A 21,324-nucleotide genomic window follows, 5' to 3' on the forward strand; every position below is an offset into this window, starting at 1 on the left:
TAGTACTTTCCGATGCACATCTGGAAGCATTTTTTAATCTGTGGACTATCAGAGTGTTGATGAAACACAGTTATCGCATCGGGATTGAATACAAGAGTCACCATGCGCACTTCACTCCATAGGAGTAATGTCTCAAACAGTCTACGCTTTGATCGTTCCCTGGAAGACCAGTAGTAGTTTCCGATGCACATCTGGAAGCATTTTTTAATCTGTGGACTATCATAGTGTCGATGAAATACAGTTATCGCATCGGGATTGAATACAACAGTCAGCATGCGCACTTTCCTCCATAGGAGTAATGTCTCAAACAGTCTACGTTTTGATCGTTCCCTGGAAGACCAGTAGTAGTTTCCGATGCACATCTGGAGGCGTTCTGTAATCTGTGGACTATCAGAGTGTTGATGAAACACAGAAATTGCATCGAGATTGAATACAACAGTCACCATGCGCACTTTCCTTCATGGGAGTAATGTCTCAAACAGTCTACGCTTTCATCGTTCCCTGGAATGCCAGTAGTAGTTTCCGATGCACATCTGGAGGCATTCTGTAATCTGTGGATGATCAGAGAGTTGATGAAACACAGAAATTACATCGGGATTGAATACAACAGTCACCATGCGCAGTTTCCTATAGGGGAGTAATGTCTCAAACAGTCTACGCTTTGATCGTTCTCAGGAAGACCACTAGTAGTTTCCGATACACATCTGGAGGCATTCTGTAATCTGTGGACTATAAGAGTGTTTAGGAACACAGAAATTTCTGCGGGATTGAATGCAACAGTCACCATGCGCACTTTCCTCCATGGGAGTAATGTCTCAAACAGTCTACGCTTTGATCGTTCCCAGGAAGACCAGTAGTACTTTCCGATGCACATCTGGAGCCATTCTGTAATCTGTGGACAATCAGAGTGTTGATGAAACACAGATATTGCATCGGGAGTGAATACAACAGTCACCATGTGCACTTTCCTCCATGGGAGTGATGTCTCAAACAGTCTACGCTTTGATCGTTGTCAGGAAGACCAGTAGTAGTTTCCGATACACATCTGGAGGCTTTCTGTATTCTGTGGACTATCAGAGTGTTGATGATACCAAAATAGCATCGGGATTGAATACAACAGTCATCATGCACACTTTCCCCCATGGGAGTAATGTCTCAAACAGTCTACGCTTTGGTCTTTCCCTGGAAGACCAGTAGTAGTTTCCGATGCAAATCTGGAGACATTCTGTAATCTGTGGACTATAAGAGTGTTAATGAAACACAGAAATTGCATCAGGATGGAATACAACAGTTACCATGCGCACTTTCCTCCATGGGTGTAATGTCTCAAACAGTCTACGATTTGATCGTTCCCTGGAAAACCAGTAGTAGTTTCCGATGCACATCTGTAGGCATTCTGTAATCTGTGGACCATCAGAGTGTTAATAAAACAAAGAAATAGCATCGGGATTGAATACAACAGTCACCATGCGCAGTTTCCTCCATGGGAGTAATGTCTCAAACAGTCTACGCTTTGATCGTTCCCAGGACGACCAGTAGTAGTTTCCGATACACATCTGGAGGCATTCTGTAATCTGTGGAGTGTCAGAATGTTGATGAAACACAGAAATTGCATCGGGATTGAATACAACAGTCACCATGCGCACTTTCCTCCATGGGGGTAATGTCTCAAAAGGTCTACGCTTTGATCGTCCCCTGGAAGACCAGTAGTAGTTTCCGATGCACATCTGGAGGCATTCTGTAATCTGTGGACTATCAGAGTGTTGATGAAACGCAGAAATTGCATCGGGATTGAATGGAACAGTCACCATGCGCACATTCCTCTATTGTAGAAATGTCTCAAACAGTTTACGCTTTGATCGTTCCCTGGAAGACCAGTAGTAGTTTCCGATGCTCATCTGGAAGCATTTTTTAATCTGTGGACTATCATAGTGTCGATGAAATACAGTTACCGCATCGGGATTGAATACAACAGTCAGCATGCGCACTTTCCTCCATAGGAGTAATGTCTCAAACAGTCTACGTTTTGATCGTTCCCTGGAAGACCAGTAGTAGTTGCCGATGCACATCTGGAGGCATTCTGTAATCTGTGGACTACCAGAGTGTTGATAAAAAAAAAAATTGCATCGGGATTGAATACAACAGTCACCATGCACACTTTCCTCCAAGGGGAGTAATGTCTCAAACAGTCTACGCTTTGATCGTTCCCAGGAAGACCAGTAGTAATTTCCGTTGCACATCTTGAGTCATTTTGTAATCTGCGGACTATCAGAGTGTTGATGAAACACAGAAATTGCATCGAGATTGAATACAACAGTCACCATGCGCACTTTCCTCCATGGGTGTAATGTCTCAAACAGTTTACGCTTTGATCGTTCCCTGGAAGACCAGTAGTAGTTTCCGATGCACATTTGGAAGCATTTTTTAATCTGTGGTCTATCAGAGTGTCGATGAAACACAGTTATCGCATGGGGATTGAATACAACAGTCACCATGCGCACTTTCCTCAATGCGAGTAATATCTCGAACAGCCTACGCTTTGATCGTTCCCTGGAAGACCAGTAGTAGTTTCCGATGCACATCTGTAGCCATTCTGTAATCTGTGGACTATCAGAGTATTGATGAAACACAGAAATTGCATCGGGATTGAATACAACAGTCGCCATGCACACTTTCCTCCATGGGAGTAATGTCTCAAACAGTCTACGCTTTCATCGTTCCCTGGAAGACCAGTAGTAGTTTCCGATGCACATCTGGAGGCATTCTGTAATCTGTGGATGATCAGAGAGTTGATGAAACACAGAAATTGCATCGGGATTTAAAACAACAGTCACCATGCGCACTTCCCTCCATGGGAGTAATGTCTCAAACAGTTTACGCTTTGATCGTTCCCTGGAAGACCAATAGTAGTTTCCGATACACATCTGGAGGCATTCTGTAATCTGTGGACAATCAGAGTGTTGATGAAACACAGAAATTGCATCGGGATTGAATGCAACAGTCACCATGCGCACATTCCTCTATAGTAGTTATGTCTCAAACAGTGTACGCTTTGATCGTTCCCTGGAAGACCAGTAGTACTTTCCGATGCACATCTGGAAGCATTTTTTAATCTGTGGACTATCAGAGTGTTGATGAAACACAGTTATCGCATCGGGATTGAATACAAGAGTCACCATGCGCACTTCACTCCATAGGAGTAATGTCTCAAACAGTCTACGCTTTGATCGTTCCCTGGAAGACCAGTAGTAGTTTCCGATGCACATCTGGAAGCATTTTTTAATCTGTGGACTATCATAGTGTCGATGAAATACAGTTATCGCATCGGGATTGAATACAACAGTCAGCATGCGCACTTTCCTCCATAGGAGTAATGTCTCAAACAGTCTACGCTTTGATCGTTCCCTGGAAGACCAGTAGTAGTTTCCGATGCACATCGGGAGGCATTCTGTAATCTGTGGACTATCAGAGTGTTGATGAAACACAGAAATTGCATCGAGATTGAATACAACAGTCACCATGCGCACTTTCCTTCATGGGAGTAATGTCTCAAACAGTCTACGCTTTCATCGTTCCCTGGAATGCCAGTAGTAGTTTCCGATGCACATCTGGAGGCATTCTGTAATCTGTGGATGATCAGAGAGTTGATGAAACACAGAAATTACATCGGGATTGAATACAACAGTCACCATGCGCAGTTTCCTCCATGGGAGTAATGTCTCAAACAGTCTACGCTTTGATCGTTCTCAGGAAGACCACTAGTAGTTTCCGATACACATCTGGAGGCATTCTGTAATCTGTGGACTATAAGAGTGTTTAGGAACACAGAAATTTCTGCGGGATTGAATGCAACAGTCACCATGTGCACTTTCCTCCATGGGAGTGATGTCTCAAACAGTCTACGCTTTGATCGTTGTCAGGAAGACCAGTAGTAGTTTCCGATACACATCTGGAGGCTTTCTGTATTCTGTGGACTATCAGAGTGTTGATGATACCAAAATAGCATCGGGATTGAATACAACAGTCATCATGCACACTTTCCCCCATGGGAGTAATGTCTCAAACAGTCTACGCTTTGGGCTTTCCCTGGAAGACCAGTAGTAGTTTCCGATGCAAATCTGGAGGCATTCTGTAATCTGTGGACTATAAGAGTGTTAATGAAACACAGAAATTGCATCAGGATGGAATACAACAGTTACCATGCGCACTTTCCTCCATGGGTGTAATGTCTGTAACAGTCTACGATTTGATCGTTCCCTGGAAAACCAGTAGTAGTTTCCGATGCACATCTGTAGGCATTCTGTAATCTGTGGACCATCAGAGTGTTAATAAAACAAAGAAATAACATCGGGATTGAATACAACAGTCACCATGCGCAGTTTCCTCCATGGGAGTAATGTCTCAAACAGTCTACGCTTTGATCGTTCCCAGGACGACCAGTAGTAGTTTCCGATACACATCTGGAGGCATTCTGTAAACTGTGGACTATCAGAGTGTTTAGGAACACAGAAATTGCTTCAGGATTGAACACAACAGTCACCATGCGCACTTTCCTCCATGGGAGTATTGTCTCAAACAGTTTACGAATTGATCGTTCCCTGGAAGACCAGTAGTAGTTGCCGATGCACATCTGGAGGCATTCTGTAATCTGTGGACTACCAGAGTGTTGATGAAACCAAAATTGCATCGGGATTGAATACAACAGTCACCATGCGCACTTTCCTCAATGCGAGTAATATCTCGATCAGCCTACGCTTTGATCGTTCCCTGGAAGACCAGTAGTAGTTTCCGATGCACATCTGGAGCCATTCTGTAATCTCTGGACTATCGGAGTATTGATGAAACACAGAAATTGCATCGGGATTGAATACAACAGTCACCATGCACACTTTCCTCCATGGGAGTAATGTCTCAAACAGTCTACGCTTTGATCGTTCCCTGGAAGACCAGTAGTAGTTTCCGATGCACATCTGGAAGCATTTTTTAATCTGTGGACAATCAGAGTGTTGATGAAACACAGATATTGGATCAGGAGTGAATACAACAGTCACGATGTGCACTTTCCTCTATGGGAGTGATGTCTCAAACAGTCTACGATTTGGTCTTTCCCTGGAGAACTAGTAGTAGTTCCCGATGCACATCTGGAGGCATTCTGTAATCTGTGCATGATCAGAGAGTTGCTGAAACACAGAAATTGCATCGGGATTGAATACAACAGTCACCATGCGCACTTTCCTCCATGGGAGTAATGTCTCAAACAGTTTACGCTTTGATCGTTCCCAGGAAGACCAATAGTAGTTTCCGATACACATCTGGAGGCATTCTGTAATCTGTGGACAATCAGAGTGTTGATGAAACGCAGAAATTGCATCGGGATTGAATGTAACAGTCACCATGCGCACATTCCTCTATTGTAGTAATGTCTCAAACAGTGTACGCTTTGATCGTTCCCTGGAAGACCAGTAGTAGTTTCCGATGCTCATCTGGAAGCATTTTTTAATCTGTGGACTATCATAGTGTCGATGAAATACAGTTACCGCATCGGGATTGAATACAACAGTCAGCATGCGCACTTTCCTCCATAGGAGTAATGTCTCAAACAGTCTACGTTTTGATCGTTCCCTGGAAGACCAGTAGTAGTTGCCGATGCACATCTGGAGGCATTCTGTAATCTGTGGACTACCAGAGTGTTGATAAAAAAAAAAATTGCATCGGGATTGAATACAACAGTCACCATGCACACTTTCCTCCAAAGGGAGTAATGTCTCAAACAGTCTACGCTTTGATCGTTCCCAGGAAGACCAGTAGTAATTTCCGTTGCACATCTTGAGTCATTTTGTAATCTGCGGACTATCAGAGTGTTGATGAAACACCGAAATTGCATCGAGATTGAATACAACAGTCACCATGCGCACTTTCCTCCATGGGTGTAATGTCTCAAACAGTTTACGCTTTGATCGTTCCCTGGAAGACCAGTAGTAGTTTCCGATGCACATTTGGAAGCATTTTTTAATCTGTGGTCTATCAGAGTGTCGATGAAACACAGTTATCGCATGGGGATTGAATACAACAGTCACCATGCGCACTTTCCTCAATGCGAGTAATATCTCGAACAGCCTACGCTTTGATCGTTCCCTGGAAGACCAGTAGTAGTTTCCGATGCACATCTGGAGCCATTCTGTAATCTGTGGACTATCAGAGTATTGATGAAACACAGAAATTGCATCGGGATTGAATACAACAGTCGCCATGCACACTTTCCTCCATGGGAGTAATGTCTCAAACAGTCTACGCTTTCATCGTTCCCTGGAAGACCAGCAGTAGTTTCCGATGCACATCTGGAGGCATTCTGTAATCTGTGGATGATCAGAGAGTTGATGAAACACAGAAATTGCATCGGGATTTAAAACAACAGTCACCATGCGCACTTTCCTCCATGGGAGTAATGTCTCAAACAGTTTACGCTTTGATCGTTCCCTGGAAGACCAATAGTAGTTTCCGATACACATCTGGAGGCATTCTGTAATCTGTGGACAATCAGAGTGTTGATGAAACACAGAAATTGCATCGGGATTGAATGCAACAGTCACCATGCGCACATTCCTCTATAGTAGTTATTTCTCAAACAGTGTACGCTTTGATCGTTCCCTGGAAGACCAGTAGTACTTTCCGATGCACATCTGGAAGCATTTTTTAATCTGTGGACTATCAGAGTGTTGATGAAACACAGTTATCGCATCGGGATTGAATACAAGAGTCACCATGCGCACTTCACTCCATAGGAGTAATGTCTCAAACAGTCTACGCTTTGATCGTTCCCTGGAAGACCAGTAGTAGTTTCCGATGCACATCTGGAAGCATTTTTTAATCTGTGGACTATCATAGTGTCGATGAAATACAGTTATCGCATCGGGATTGAATACAACAGTCAGCATGCGCACTTTCCTCCATAGGAGTAATGTCTCAAACAGTCTACGTTTTGATCGTTCCCTGGAAGACCAGTAGTAGTTTCCGATGCACATCTGGAGGCGTTCTGTAATCTGTGGACTATCAGAGTGTTGATGAAACACAGAAATTGCATCGAGATTGAATACAACAGTCACCATGCGCACTTTCCTTCATGGGAGTAATGTCTCAAACAGTCTACGCTTTCATCGTTCCCTGGAATGCCAGTAGTAGTTTCCGATGCACATCTGGAGGCATTCTGTAATCTGTGGATGATCAGAGAGTTGATGAAACACAGAAATTACATCGGGATTGAATACAACAGTCACCATGCGCAGTTTCCTATAGGGGAGTAATGTCTCAAACAGTCTACGCTTTGATCGTTCTCAGGAAGACCACTAGTAGTTTCCGATACACATCTGGAGGCATTCTGTAATCTGTGGACTATAAGAGTGTTTAGGAACACAGAAATTTCTGCGGGATTGAATGCAACAGTCACCATGCGCACTTTCCTCCATGGGAGTAATGTCTCAAACAGTCTACGCTTTGATCGTTCCCAGGAAGACCAGTAGTACTTTCCGATGCACATCTGGAGCCATTCTGTAATCTGTGGACAATCAGAGTGTTGATGAAACACAGATATTGCATCGGGAGTGAATACAACAGTCACCATGTGCACTTTCCTCCATGGGAGTGATGTCTCAAACAGTCTACGCTTTGATCGTTGTCAGGAAGACCAGTAGTAGTTTCCGATACACATCTGGAGGCTTTCTGTATTCTGTGGACTATCAGAGTGTTGATGATACCAAAATAGCATCGGGATTGAATACAACAGTCATCATGCACACTTTCCCCCATGGGAGTAATGTCTCAAACAGTCTACGCTTTGGTCTTTCCCTGGAAGACCAGTAGTAGTTTCCGATGCAAATCTGGAGACATTCTGTAATCTGTGGACTATAAGAGTGTTAATGAAACACAGAAATTGCATCAGGATGGAATACAACAGTTACCATGCGCACTTTCCTCCATGGGTGTAATGTCTCAAACAGTCTACGATTTGATCGTTCCCTGGAAAACCAGTAGTAGTTTCCGATGCACATCTGTAGGCATTCTGTAATCTGTGGACCATCAGAGTGTTAATAAAACAAAGAAATAGCATCGGGATTGAATACAACAGTCACCATGCGCAGTTTCCTCCATGGGAGTAATGTCTCAAACAGTCTACGCTTTGATCGTTCCCAGGACGACCAGTAGTAGTTTCCGATACACATCTGGAGGCATTCTGTAATCTGTGGAGTGTCAGAATGTTGATGAAACACAGAAATTGCATCGGGATTGAATACAACAGTCACCATGCGCACTTTCCTCCATGGGGGTAATGTCTCAAAAGGTCTACGCTTTGATCGTCCCCTGGAAGACCAGTAGTAGTTTCCGATGCACATCTGGAGGCATTCTGTAATCTGTGGACTATCAGAGTGTTGATGGAACACAGAAATTGCATAGGGATTGAATACAACAGTCACCAGGCGCTCTTACCTCCATGGGAGTAATGTCTCAAACAGTATACGCTTTGATCGTTCCCTGGAAGACCAGTAGTAGTTTCCGATGCTCATCTGGAGTCATTCTGTAATCTGTGGAGTGTCAGAATGTTGATGAAACACAGAAATTGCATCGGGATTGAATACAACAGTCACCATGCGCACTTAACCCCATGGGTGTAATGTCTCAAACACTCTACGCTTTGATCGTTCCCTGGAAGACCAGTAGTAGTTTCCGATGCTCATCTGGAGTCATTCTGTAATCTCTGGACTGTCAGTGTGTTGATGAAACACAGAAATTGCATCGGGATTGAATACAACAGTCACCAAGCGCACTTACCTCCATGGGTGTAATGTCTCAAACAGTTTACGCTTTGATCGTTCCCTGGAAGACCAGTAGTAGTTACCGATGCACATCTGGACGCTTATGGTAATCTGTGGACTATCAGAGTGTTGATGAAACACAGAAATTGCATCGGGATTGAATACAACAGTCACCATGCGCAGTTACCTCCATGTTAGTAACGTCTCAAACAGTCTACCCTTGGATCGTTCCCTGTAAGACCAGTAGTAGTTTCCGATGCTCATCTGGAGTCATTCTGTAGTCTGTGGACTGTCAGAGTGTTGATGAAACACAGAAATTGCATCGGGATTGAATACATCAGTCACCATGCGCACTTACCTCCATGGGTGTAATGTCTCAAAAAGTTTACGCTTTGATCGTTCCCTGGAAGACCAGTAGTAGTCACCGATGCACATCTGGACGCTTATGGTAATCTGTGGACTATCAGAGTGTTGATGAAACACAGAAATTGCATCGGGATTGAATACATCAGTCACCATGCGCACTTTCCGCCATGGGAGTAATGTCTCAAACAGGCTACGCTTTGATCGTTCCCTGGAAGACCAGTAGTAGTTTCCGATGTACATCTGGAGGCATTCTGTAATCTGTGGACTATCTGAGTGATGATGAAACACAGAAATTGCATCGGAATTGAATACAACAGTCACCATGCGCACTTTCCTCCATATGAGTAATGTCTCAAACAGTCTACGCTTTGATCGTTCCCTCGAAGACCAGTAGTAGTTTCCGATGCACATCTCGAGCAATTCTGTAATCTGTGGACTATCAGTGTTGATGAAACACAGAAATTGCATCGGGATTGAATACAACAGTCACCATGCGCACTTTCCGCCATGGGAGTAATGTCTCAAACAGTCTACGCTTGATCATTCCCTGGAGGACCAGTAGTAGTTTCCGATGTACATCTGGAGGGATTCTGTAATCTGTGGACTACCTGAGTGTTGATGAAACACAGAAATTGCATCGGGATTGAATACAACAGTCACCATGCGCACTTTCCTCCATGGGAGTAATGTCTCAAACAGTGTACGTTTTGTTCGTTCCCTCGAAGAACAGTAGTAGTTTCCGATGCACATCTGGAGGCATTCTATAATCTGTGGACTATCAGAGTGTTGATGAAACACAGAAATTGCATCGGGATTGAATACAACAGTCACCATGCGCACTTACCTCCATGGGTGTAATGTCTCAAACAGTTTACGCTTTGATCGTTCCCTGGAAGACCAGTAGTAGTTACCAATGCACATCTGGACGCTTATGGTAATCTGTGGACAATCAGAGTGTTGATGAAACACAGAAATTGCATCGGGATTGAATACAACAGTCACCATGCGCACTTTCCTCCATGGGAGTAATGTCTCAAACAGTCTACGCTTTGATCGTTTCCTGGAAGACCAGTAGTAGTTTCCGATGCACATCTGGAGGCATTCTGTAATCTGTGGACTATCAGAGTGTTGATGAAACACAGAAATTGCATCGGGATTGAATACAACAGTCACCATGCGCACTCTCCTCCATGGGAGTAATGTCTCAAACAGTCTACGCTTTGATCGTTTCCTGGAAGGCCAGTAGTAGGTTCCGATGCACATCTGGAGGCATTCTGTAATCTGTGGACTATCAGAGTGTTGATGAAACACAGAAATTGCATCGGGATTGAATACAACCGTCACCATGCGCACTTACCTCCATGGGTGTAAAGTCTCAAATAGTTTACGCTTTGATCGTTCCCTGGAAGACCAGTAGTAGTTACCGATGCACATCTGGACGCATTCGGTAATCTGTGGACTATCAGAGTGTTGATGAAACACAGAAATTGCATCGGGATTGAATACAACATTCACCATGCGCACTTTCCTCCATGGCAGTAATGTCTCAAACAGTCTACGCTTTGATCGTTTCCTGGAAGACCAGTAGTAGTTTCCGATGCACATCTGGAGGCATTCTGTAATCTGTGGACTATCAGAGTGTTGATGAAACACAGAAATTGCATCGGGATTGAATACAACAGTCACCATGCGCACTTATCTCCATAAGAGTAATGTCTCACACAGTTTACGCTTTGATCGTTCCCTGGAAGGCCAGTAGTAGTTTCCGAAGCACAACTGGACGCATATGGTAATCTGTGGACTATCAGAGTGTTGATGAAACACAGAAATTGCATCGGGATTGAATACAACAGTCACCATGCGCACTTACCTCCATGTAACTAATGTCTCAAGTAGTCTACGCTTTGATCGTTCCCTGGAAGACCAGTAGTAGTTTCCGATGCACATCTTGAGGCATTCTGTAATCTGTGGACTATCAGAGTGTTGATAAACCACAGAAATTGTATCGAGATTGAATACAACAGTCACCATGCGCTCTTTCCTCCATGAGAGTAATGTCTCAAACAATCTACGCTTTGATCGTTCCCTAGAAGACCAGTAGTAGTTTCCGATGCACATCTGGAGGCATTCTGTAATCTGTGGACTATCAGAGTGTTGACGAAACAAAAATTGCATCTGGATTGAATACAACAGTCACCATGCGCTTTTTCCTCAATGGGAGTAATGTCTCAAACAGTCTACGCTTTGATCGTTCCCAGGAAGACCAGTAGTAGTTTCCGATGCACATCTGGAGCCATTCTGTAATCTGTGGACTATCAGAATGTTGATGAAACACAGAAATTGCTTCGGGATTGGATACAACAGACACCATGCGCACTTTCCTCCATGGGAATAATGTCTCAAACAGTCTACGCTTTGATCGTTCCCTGGAAGACCACTAGTAGCTTCCGATGCACATCTGGAGGCATTCTGTAATCTGTAGACCTTCAAAGTGTTGATGAAACACAGAAATTGCATCGGGAGTGAATACAACAGTCACCATGCGCACATTCCTCCATGGGAGTAATGTCTCAAACAGTCTACTCTTTGATCGTTCCCTGGAAGACCAGTAGTAGTTTCCGATGTACATCTGGAGGCATTCTGTAATCTGTGGACTATCTGAGTGATGATGAAACACAGAAATTGCATCGGGATTGAATACAACAGTCACCATGCGCACTTTCCTCCATGGGAGTAATGTCTCAAACAGTCTACGCTTTGATCGTTCCCTCGAAGACCAGTAGTAGTTTCCGATGCACATCTCGAGCAATTCTGTAATCTGTGGACTATCAGTGTTGATGAAACACAGAAATTGCATCGGGATTGAATACAACAGTCACCATGCGCACTTTCCGCCATGGGAGTAATGTCTCAAACAGTCTACGCTTGATCATTCCCTGGAGGACCAGTAGTAGTTTCCGATGTACATCTGGAGGGATTCTGTAATCTGTGGACTATCTGAGTGTTGATGAAACACAGAAATTGCATCGGGATTGAATACAACAGTCACCATGCGCACTTTCCTCCATGGGAGTAATGTCTCAAACAGTGTACGTTTTGATCGTTCCCTCGAAGAACAGTAGTAGTTTCCGATGCACATCTGGAGTCATTCTGTAATCTGTGGACAGTCAGAGTGTTGATGAAACACAGAAATTGCATCGGGATTGAATACAACAGTCACCATGCGCACTTACCTCCATAGGTGTAATGTCTCAAACAGTTTACGCTTTGATCGTTCCCTGGAAGACCAGTAGTACTTACCGATGCACATCTGGACCCTTATGGTAATCTGTGGACTATCAGAGTGTTGATGAAACACAGAAATTGCATCGGGATTGAATACAACAGTCACCATGCGCACTTACCTCCATGGGTGTAATGTCTCAAACAGTTTACGCTTTGATCGTTCCCTGGAAGACCAGTAGTAGTTACCAATGCACATCTGGACGCTTATGGCAATCTGTGGACTATCAGAGTGTTGATGAAACACAGAAATTGCATCGGGATTGAATACAACAGTCACCATGCACATTTTGCTCCATGGGAGTAATGTCTCAAACAGTATACGCTTTGATCCTTTCCAGGAAGACCAGTAGTAGTTTCCGATGCACATCTGGAGGCATTCTGTAATCTGTGGACTATCAGAGTGTTAATGAAACACAGAAATTGCATCGGGATTGAATACAACAGTCACCATGCGCACTCTCCTCCATTGGAGTAATGTCTCAAACAGTCTACGCTTTGATCGTTTCCTGGAAGGCAGGTAGTAGGTTCCGATGCACATCTGGAGGCATTCTGTAATCTGTGGACTATCAGAGTGTTGATGAAACACAGAAATTGCATCGGGATTGAATACAACAGTCACTATGCGCACTTACCTCCATGGGTGTAATGTCTCAAACAGTTTACGCTTTGATCGTTCCCTGGAAGACCAGTAGTAGTTACCAATGCACATCTGGACGCTTATGGTAATCTGTGGACTATCAGAGTGTTGATGAAACACAGAAATTGCATCGGGATTGAATACAACAGTCACCATGCGCACTTTCCTCCATGGGAGTAATGTCTCAAACAGTCTACGCTTTGATCGTTTCCTGGAAGACCAGTAGTAGTTTCCGATGCACATCTGGAGGCATTCTGTAATCTGTGGACTATCAGAGTGTTGATGAAACACAGAAATTGCATCGGGATTGAATACAACAGTCACCATGCGCACTCTCCTCCATGGGAGTAATGTCTCAAACAGTCTACGCTTTGATCGTTTCCTGGAAGGCCAGTAGTAGGTTCCGATGCACATCTGGAGGCATTCTGTAATCTGTGGACTATCAGAGTGTTGATGAAACACAGAAATTGCATCGGGATTGAATACAACCGTCACCATGCGCACTTACCTCCATGGGTGTAAAGTCTCAAATAGTTTACGCTTTGATCGTTCCCTGGAAGACCAGTAGTAGTTACCGATGCACATCTGGACGCATTCGGTAATCTGTGGACTATCAGAGTGTTGATGAAACACAGAAATTGCATCGGGATTGAATACAACATTCACCATGCGCACTTTCCTCCATGGCAGTAATGTCTCAAACAGTCAACGCTTTGATCGTTTCCTGGAAGACCAGTAGTAGTTTCCGATGTACATCTGGAGGCATTCTGTAATCTGTGGACTATCAGAGTGTTGATGAAACACAGAAATTGCATCGGGATTGAATACAACAGTCACCATGCGCACTTATCTCCATAAGAGTAATGTCTCACACAGTTTACTCTTTGATCGTTCCCTGGAAGGCCAGTAGAAGTTTCCGAAGCACATCTGGACGCATATGGTAATCTGTGGACTATCAGAGTGTTGATGAAACACAGAAATTGCATCGGGATTGAATACAACAGTCACCATGCGCACTTAACTCCATGTAAGTAATGTGTCAAATAGTCTACGCTTTGATCGTTCCCTGGAAGACCAGTAGTAGTTTCCGATGCACATCTTGAGGCATTCTGTAATCTGTGGACTATCAGAGTGTTGATAAACCACAGAAATTGTATCGAGATTGAATACAACAGTCACCATGCGCTCTTTCCTCCATGGGAGTAATGTCTCAAACAATCTACGCTTTGATCGTTCCCTAGAAGACCAGTAGTAGTTTCCGATGCACATCTGGAGGCATTCTGTAATCTGTGGACTATCAGAGTGTTGACGAAACAAAAATTGCATCTGGATTGAATACAACAGTCACCATGCGGTTTTTTCTCAATGGGAGTAATGTCTCAAACAGTCTACGATTCGATCGTTCCCAGGAAGACCAGTAGTAGATTCCGATGCACATCTGGAGCCATTCTGTAATCTGTGGACTATCAGAATGTTGATGAAACACAGAAATTGCTTCGGGATTGGATACAACAGACACCATGCGCACTTTCCTCCATGGGAGTAATGTCTCAAACAGTCTACGCTTTGATCGTTCCCTGGAAGACCACTAGTAGCTTCCGATGCACATCTGGAGGCATTCTGTAATCTGTAGACCTTCAAAGTGTTGATGAAACACAGAAATTGCATCGAGAGTGAATACAACAGTCAGCATGCGCACATTCCTCCATGGGAGTAATGTCTCAAACAGTCTACTCTTTGATCGTTCCCTGGAAGACCAGTAGTAGTTTCCGATGCACATCTGGAGCAATTCTGTAATCTGTGGACTATCAGAGTGTTGATGAAACACACAAATTGCTTCGTAATTGGATACAACAGTCACCATGCGCACTTTCCTCCATGGGAGTAATGTCTCAAACAGTCTACGCTTTGATCGTTCCCTGGAAGACCACTAGTAGCTTCCGATGCACATCTGGAGGCATTCTGTAATCTGTAGACCTCAAAGTGTTGATGAAACACAGAAATTGCATCGGGAGTGAATACAACAGTCACCATGCGAACATTCCTCCATGGGAGTAATGTCTCAAACAGTCTACTCTTTGATCGTTCCCTGGAAGACCAGTAGTAGTTTCCGATGCACATCTGGAGGCATTCTGTAAACTGTGGACTATCAGATTGTTGATGAAACACAGAAATTCTATCGGGATTGAATACAACAGTCACCATGCGCACTTTCCTCCATGGGAGTAGTGTCTCAAACAGCCTACGCTTTGATCGTTCCCAGGATATCCAGTATTAGTTTCCGATGCACATCTGGAGGCATTCTGCAAACTGTGGACTATCAGAGTCTTGATGAAACACAGAAATTGCATCTTGATTGAATACAACAGTCACCATGCGCACTTACCTCCGTGGGTGTAATGTCTCAAACAGTTTACGCTTTGATCTTTCATTGGAAGACCAGTAGTAGTTATCGATGCACATCTGGACGCATATGGTAATCTGTGGACTATCAGAGTGTTGATGAAACACAGAAATTGCATCGGGATTAAATACAACAGTCACCATGCGCACTTTCCTCCATGGGAGTAGTGTCTCAAACAGCCTACGCTTTGATCGTTCCCAGGATATCCAGTAGTAGTTTCCGATCCACATCTGGAGGCATTCTGCAAACTCTGGACTACCAGAGTGTTGATGAAACACAGAAATTGCATCTTGATTGAATACAACAGTCACCATGCGCACTTTCCTCCATGGGAGTAATGTCTCAAACAGTCTACGCTTTGATCGTTCCCTGGAAGACCAGTAGTAGTTTCCGATGCACATCTGCAGGCATTCTGTAATCTGTAGACCTCCAAAGTGTTGATGAAACACAGAAATTGCATCGGGAGTGAATACAACAGTCACCATGCGCACTTTCCTCCATGTTAGTAATGTCTCAAACATTCTACGCTTTGATCGTTTCCTGGAAGACCAGTAGTAGTTTCCGATGCACATCTGGAGGCATTCTGTAATCTGTGGACTATCAGAGTGTTGATGAAACACAGAAATTGCATCGGGATTGAATACAACAGTCACCATGCGCAGTTACCTCCATGTTAGTAATGTCTCAAACAGTCTACGCTTTGATCGTTCCCTGGAAGACCAGTAGTAGTTTCCGATGCTCATCTGGAGTCATTCTGTAATCTGTAGACTGTCAGAATGTTGATGAAACACAGAAATTGCATCGGGATTGAATACAACAGTCACCATGCGCACTTACCACCATGGGTGTAATGTCTCAAACAGTCTACGCTTTGATCGTTCCCTGGAAGACCAGTAGTAGTTTCCGATGCTCATCTGGAGTCATTCTGTAATCTGTGGACTGTCAGTGTGTTGATGAAACATAGAAATTGCATCGGGATTGAATACAACAGTCACCATGCGCACTTAGCTATATGGGTGTAATGTCTCAAACAGTTTACGCTTTGATCGTTCCCTGGAAGACCAGTAGTAGTTACCGATGCACATCTGGAGGCTTATGGTAATCTGTGGACTATCACAGTGTTGATGAAACACAGAAATTGCATCAGGATTGAATACAACAGTCACCATGCGCAGTTACCTCCATGTTAGTAATGTCTCAAACAGTCTACGCTTGGATCGTTCCCTGGAAGACCAGTAGTAGTTTCCGATGCTCATCTGGAGTCATTCTGTAAACTGTGGACTGTCACAGTGTTGATGAAACACAGAAATTGCATCGGGATTGAATACAACAGTCACCATGCGCACTTACCTCCATGGGTGTAATGTCTCAAACAGTTTACGCTTTGATCGTTCCCTGGAAGACCATTAGTAGTTACCGATGCACATCTGGACGCTTATGGTAATCTGTGGACTATCAGAGTGTTGATGAAACACAGAAATTGCATCGGGATTGAATACAACAGTCACCATGCGCACTTTCCTCCATGGGAGTAATGTCTCAAACAGTCTACGCTTTGATCGTTCCCTCGAAGACCAGTAGTAGTTTCCGATGCACATCTCGAGCAATTCTGTAATCTGTGGACTATCTGAGTGTTGATGAAACACAGAAATTGCATCGGGATTGAATACAACAGTCACCATGCGCACATTCCTCCATGGGAGTAATGTCTCAAACTGTCTACGCTTTGATCGTTTCCTGGATGACCAGTAGTAGTTTCCGATGCACATCTGGAGGCATTCTGTAATCTGTGGACTATCAGAGTGTTGATGAAACACAGAAATTGCATCGGGATTGAATACAACAGTCACCATGCGCACTTTCCTCCATGGGAGTAATGTCTCAAACAGTCTACGCTTTGATCGTTTCCTGGATGACCAGTAGTAGTTTCCGATACGCATCTGGAGCCATTCTGTAATCTGTGGACTATCAGAGTGTTGATGAAACACAGAAATTGCATCGGGATTGGATACAACAGTCACCATGCGCACTTACCTCCATGAGAGTAATGTCTCACACAGTTTACGCTTTGATCGTTCCGTGGAAGACCAGTAGTAGTTTCCGATGCACATCTGGACGCATATGGTAATCTGTGGACTATCAGAGTGTTTATGAAACACAGAAATTGCATCGGGATTGAATACAACAGTCACCATGCGCACTTACCTCCATGGAAGTAATGTCTCAAGTAGTCTACGCTTTGATCGTTCTCTGGAAGACCAGTAGTAGTTTCCGATGCACATCTGGAGGCATTCTGTAATCTGTGGACAATCAGAGTGTTTATGAAGCACAGAAATTGCATCAGGATTGAATACAACAGTCACCATCCGCACTTTCCTCCATGGGAGTAATGTCTCAAAGAGTCTACGCTTTGATCGTTCCCTCGAAGACCAGTAGTAGTTTCCGATGCACATCTCAATGCATTCTGTAATCTGCGGACTACCAGAGTGTTGATGAAACACAGTAATTGCACCGGGATTGAATACAACCGTCACCATGCGCACTTACCTCCATGGGTGTAAAGTATCAAATAGTTTACGCTCTGATCGTTCCCTGGAAGACCAGTAGTAGTCACCGATGCACATCCGGACGCATTCGGTAATCTGTGGACTATCAGAGTGTTGATGAAACACAGAAATTGCATCGGGATTGAATACAACATTCAACATGCGCACTTTCCTCCATGGGAGTAATGTCTCAAACAGTCTACGCTTTGATCGTTTCCTGGAAGACCAGTAGTAGTTTCCGATGCACATCTGGAGGCATTCTGTAATCTGTGGACTATCAGAGTGTTGATGAAACACAGAAATTGCATCGGGGTTGAATACAACAGTCACCATGTGCACTTACCTCCATGAGAGTAATGTCTCACACAGTTTACGCTTTGATCGTTCCCTGGAAGACCAGTAGTAGTTTCCGAATCACATCTGGACGCATATGGTAATCTGTGGACTATCAGAGTGTTGATGAAACACAGAAATTGCATCGGGATTGAATACAACAGTCACCATGCGCACTTACCTCCGTGTAAGTAATGTCTCAAATAGTCTACGCTTTGATCGTTCCCTGGAAGACAGTGGTAGTTTCCGATGCACATCTTGAGGCATTCTGTAATCTGTGGACTATCAGAGTAGTGATAAACCACAGAAATTGTACGGAGATTGAATACAACAGTCACCATGCGCTCTTTCCTCCATGGGAGCAATGTCTCAAACAATCTACGGTTTGATCGTTCCCTAGAAGACCAGTAGTATTATCCGATGCACATCTGGAGGCATTCTGTAATCTGTGGACTATCAGAGTGTTGACGAAACCAAAATTGCATCTGGATTGAATACAACAGTCACCATGCGCTTTTTCCTCCATGGGAGTATTGTCTCAAACAGTCTACGCTTTGATCGTTCCCAGGAAGACCAGTAGTAGTTTCCGATGCACATCTGGAGCCATTCTGTAATCTGTGGACTATCAGAGTGTTGTTGAAACACAGAAATTGCATCGGGATTGAATACAACAGTCACCATGCGCACTTTCCTCCATGGGAGTAGTGTCTCAAACAGCCTACGCTTTGATCGTTCCCAGGCTATCCAGTAGTAGTTTCCGATGCACATCTGGAGGCATTCTGCAAACTGTGGACTATCAGAGTGTTGATGAAACACAGAAATTGCATCTTGATTGAATACAACAGTCACCATGCACACTTACCTCCATGGGTGTAATGTCTCAAACAGTTTACGCTTTGATCTTTCATTGGAAGACCAGTAGTAGTTATCGATGCACATCTGGACGCATATGGTAATCTGTGGACTATCAGAGTGTTGATGAAACACAGAAATTGCATCGGGATTAAATACAACAGTCACCATGCGCACTTTCCTCCATGGGAGTAGTGTCTCAAACAGCCTACGCTTTGATCGTTCCCAGGATATCCAGTAGTAGTTTCCGATGCACATCTGGAGGCATTCTGGAAACTGTGGACTATCAGGGTGTTGATGAAACACAGAAATTGCATCTTGAGTGAATACAACAGTCACCATGCGCACTTTCCTCCATGGGAGTAGTGTCTCAAACAGTCTACGCTTTGATCGTTCCCTGGAAGACCAGTAGTAGTTTCCGATGCAGATCTGCAGGCATTCTGTAATCTGTAGGCCTCCAAAGTGTTGATGAAACACAGATATTGCATCGGGAGTGAATACAACAGTCACCATGCGCACTTTCCTCCATGTTAGTAATGTCTCAAACATTCTACGCTTTGATCGTTTCCTGGAAGACCAGTAGTAGTTTCCGATGCACATCTGGAGGCATTCTGTAATCTGTAGACTGTCAGAATGTTGATGAAACACAGAAATTGCATCTGGATTGAATACAACAGTCACCATGCGCACTTACCTCCATGGGTGTAATGTCTCAAACAGTCTACGCTTTGATCGTTCCCTGGAAGACCAGTAGTAGTTTCCGATGCTCATCTGGAGTCATTCTGTAATCTATGGACTGTCAGTGTGTTGATGAAACACACAAATTGCATCGGGATAGAATACAACAGTCACCATGCGCACTCACCTCCATGGGTGTAATGTCTCAAACAGTTTACGCTTTGATCGTTCCCCGGAAGACCAGTAGTAGTTTCCGATGCACATCTGGAGCAATTCTGTAATCTGTGGACTATCAGAGTGTTGATGAAACACAGAAATTGCTTTGTAATTGGATACAACAGTCACCATGCGCACTTTCCTCCATGGGAGTAATGTCTCAAACAGTCTACGCTTTGATCGTTCCCTGGAAGACCACTAGTAGCTTCCGATGCACATCTGGAGGCATTCTGTAATCTGTAGACCTTCAAAGTGTTGATGAAACACAGAAATTGCATCGGGAGTGAATACAACAGTCACCATGCGAACATTCCTCCATGGGAGTAATGTCTCAAACAGTCTACTCTTTGATCGTTCCCTGGAAGACCAGTAGTAGTTTCCGATGCACATCTGGAGGCATTCTGTAAACTGTGGAATATGAGATTGTTGATGAAACACAGAAATTCTATCGGGATTGAATACAACAGTCACCATGCGCACTTTCCTCCATGGGAGTAGTGTCTCAAACAGCCTACGCTTTGATCGTTCCCAGGATATCCAGTATTAGTTTCCGATGCACATCTGGAGGCATTCTGCAAACTGTGGACTATCAGAGTGTTGATGAAACACAGAAATTGCATCTTGATTGAATACAACAGTCACCATGCGCACTTACCTCCATGGGTGTAATGTCTCAAACAGTTTACGCCTTGATCTTTCATTGGAAGACCAGTAGTAGTTATCGATGCACATCTGGACGCATATGGTAATCTGTGGACTATCAGAGTGTTGATGAAACACAGAAATTGCATCGGGATTAAATACAACAGTCACCATGCGCACTTTCCTCCATGGGAGTAGTGTCTCAAACAGCCTACGCTTTGATCGTTCCCAGGATATCCAGTAATAGTTTCCGATCCACATCTGGAGGCATTCTGCAAACTCTGGACTATCAGAGTGTTGATGAAACACAGAAATTGCATCTTGATTGAATACAACAGTCACCATGCGCACTTTCCTCCATGGGAGTAATGTCTCAAGCAGTCTACGCTTTGATCGTTCCCTGGAAGACCAGTAGTAGTTTCCGATGCACATCTGCAGGCATTCTGTAATCTGTAGAACTCCAAAGTGTTGATGAAACCCAGAAATTGCATCGGGAGTGAATACATCAGTCACCATGCGCACTTTCCTCCATGTTAGTAATGTCTCAAACATTCTACG

This window comes from Schistocerca gregaria, chromosome 5 (assembly GCF_023897955.1).
Source record: "Schistocerca gregaria isolate iqSchGreg1 chromosome 5, iqSchGreg1.2, whole genome shotgun sequence".
Classification (NCBI taxonomy): domain Eukaryota; kingdom Metazoa; phylum Arthropoda; class Insecta; order Orthoptera; family Acrididae; genus Schistocerca; species Schistocerca gregaria.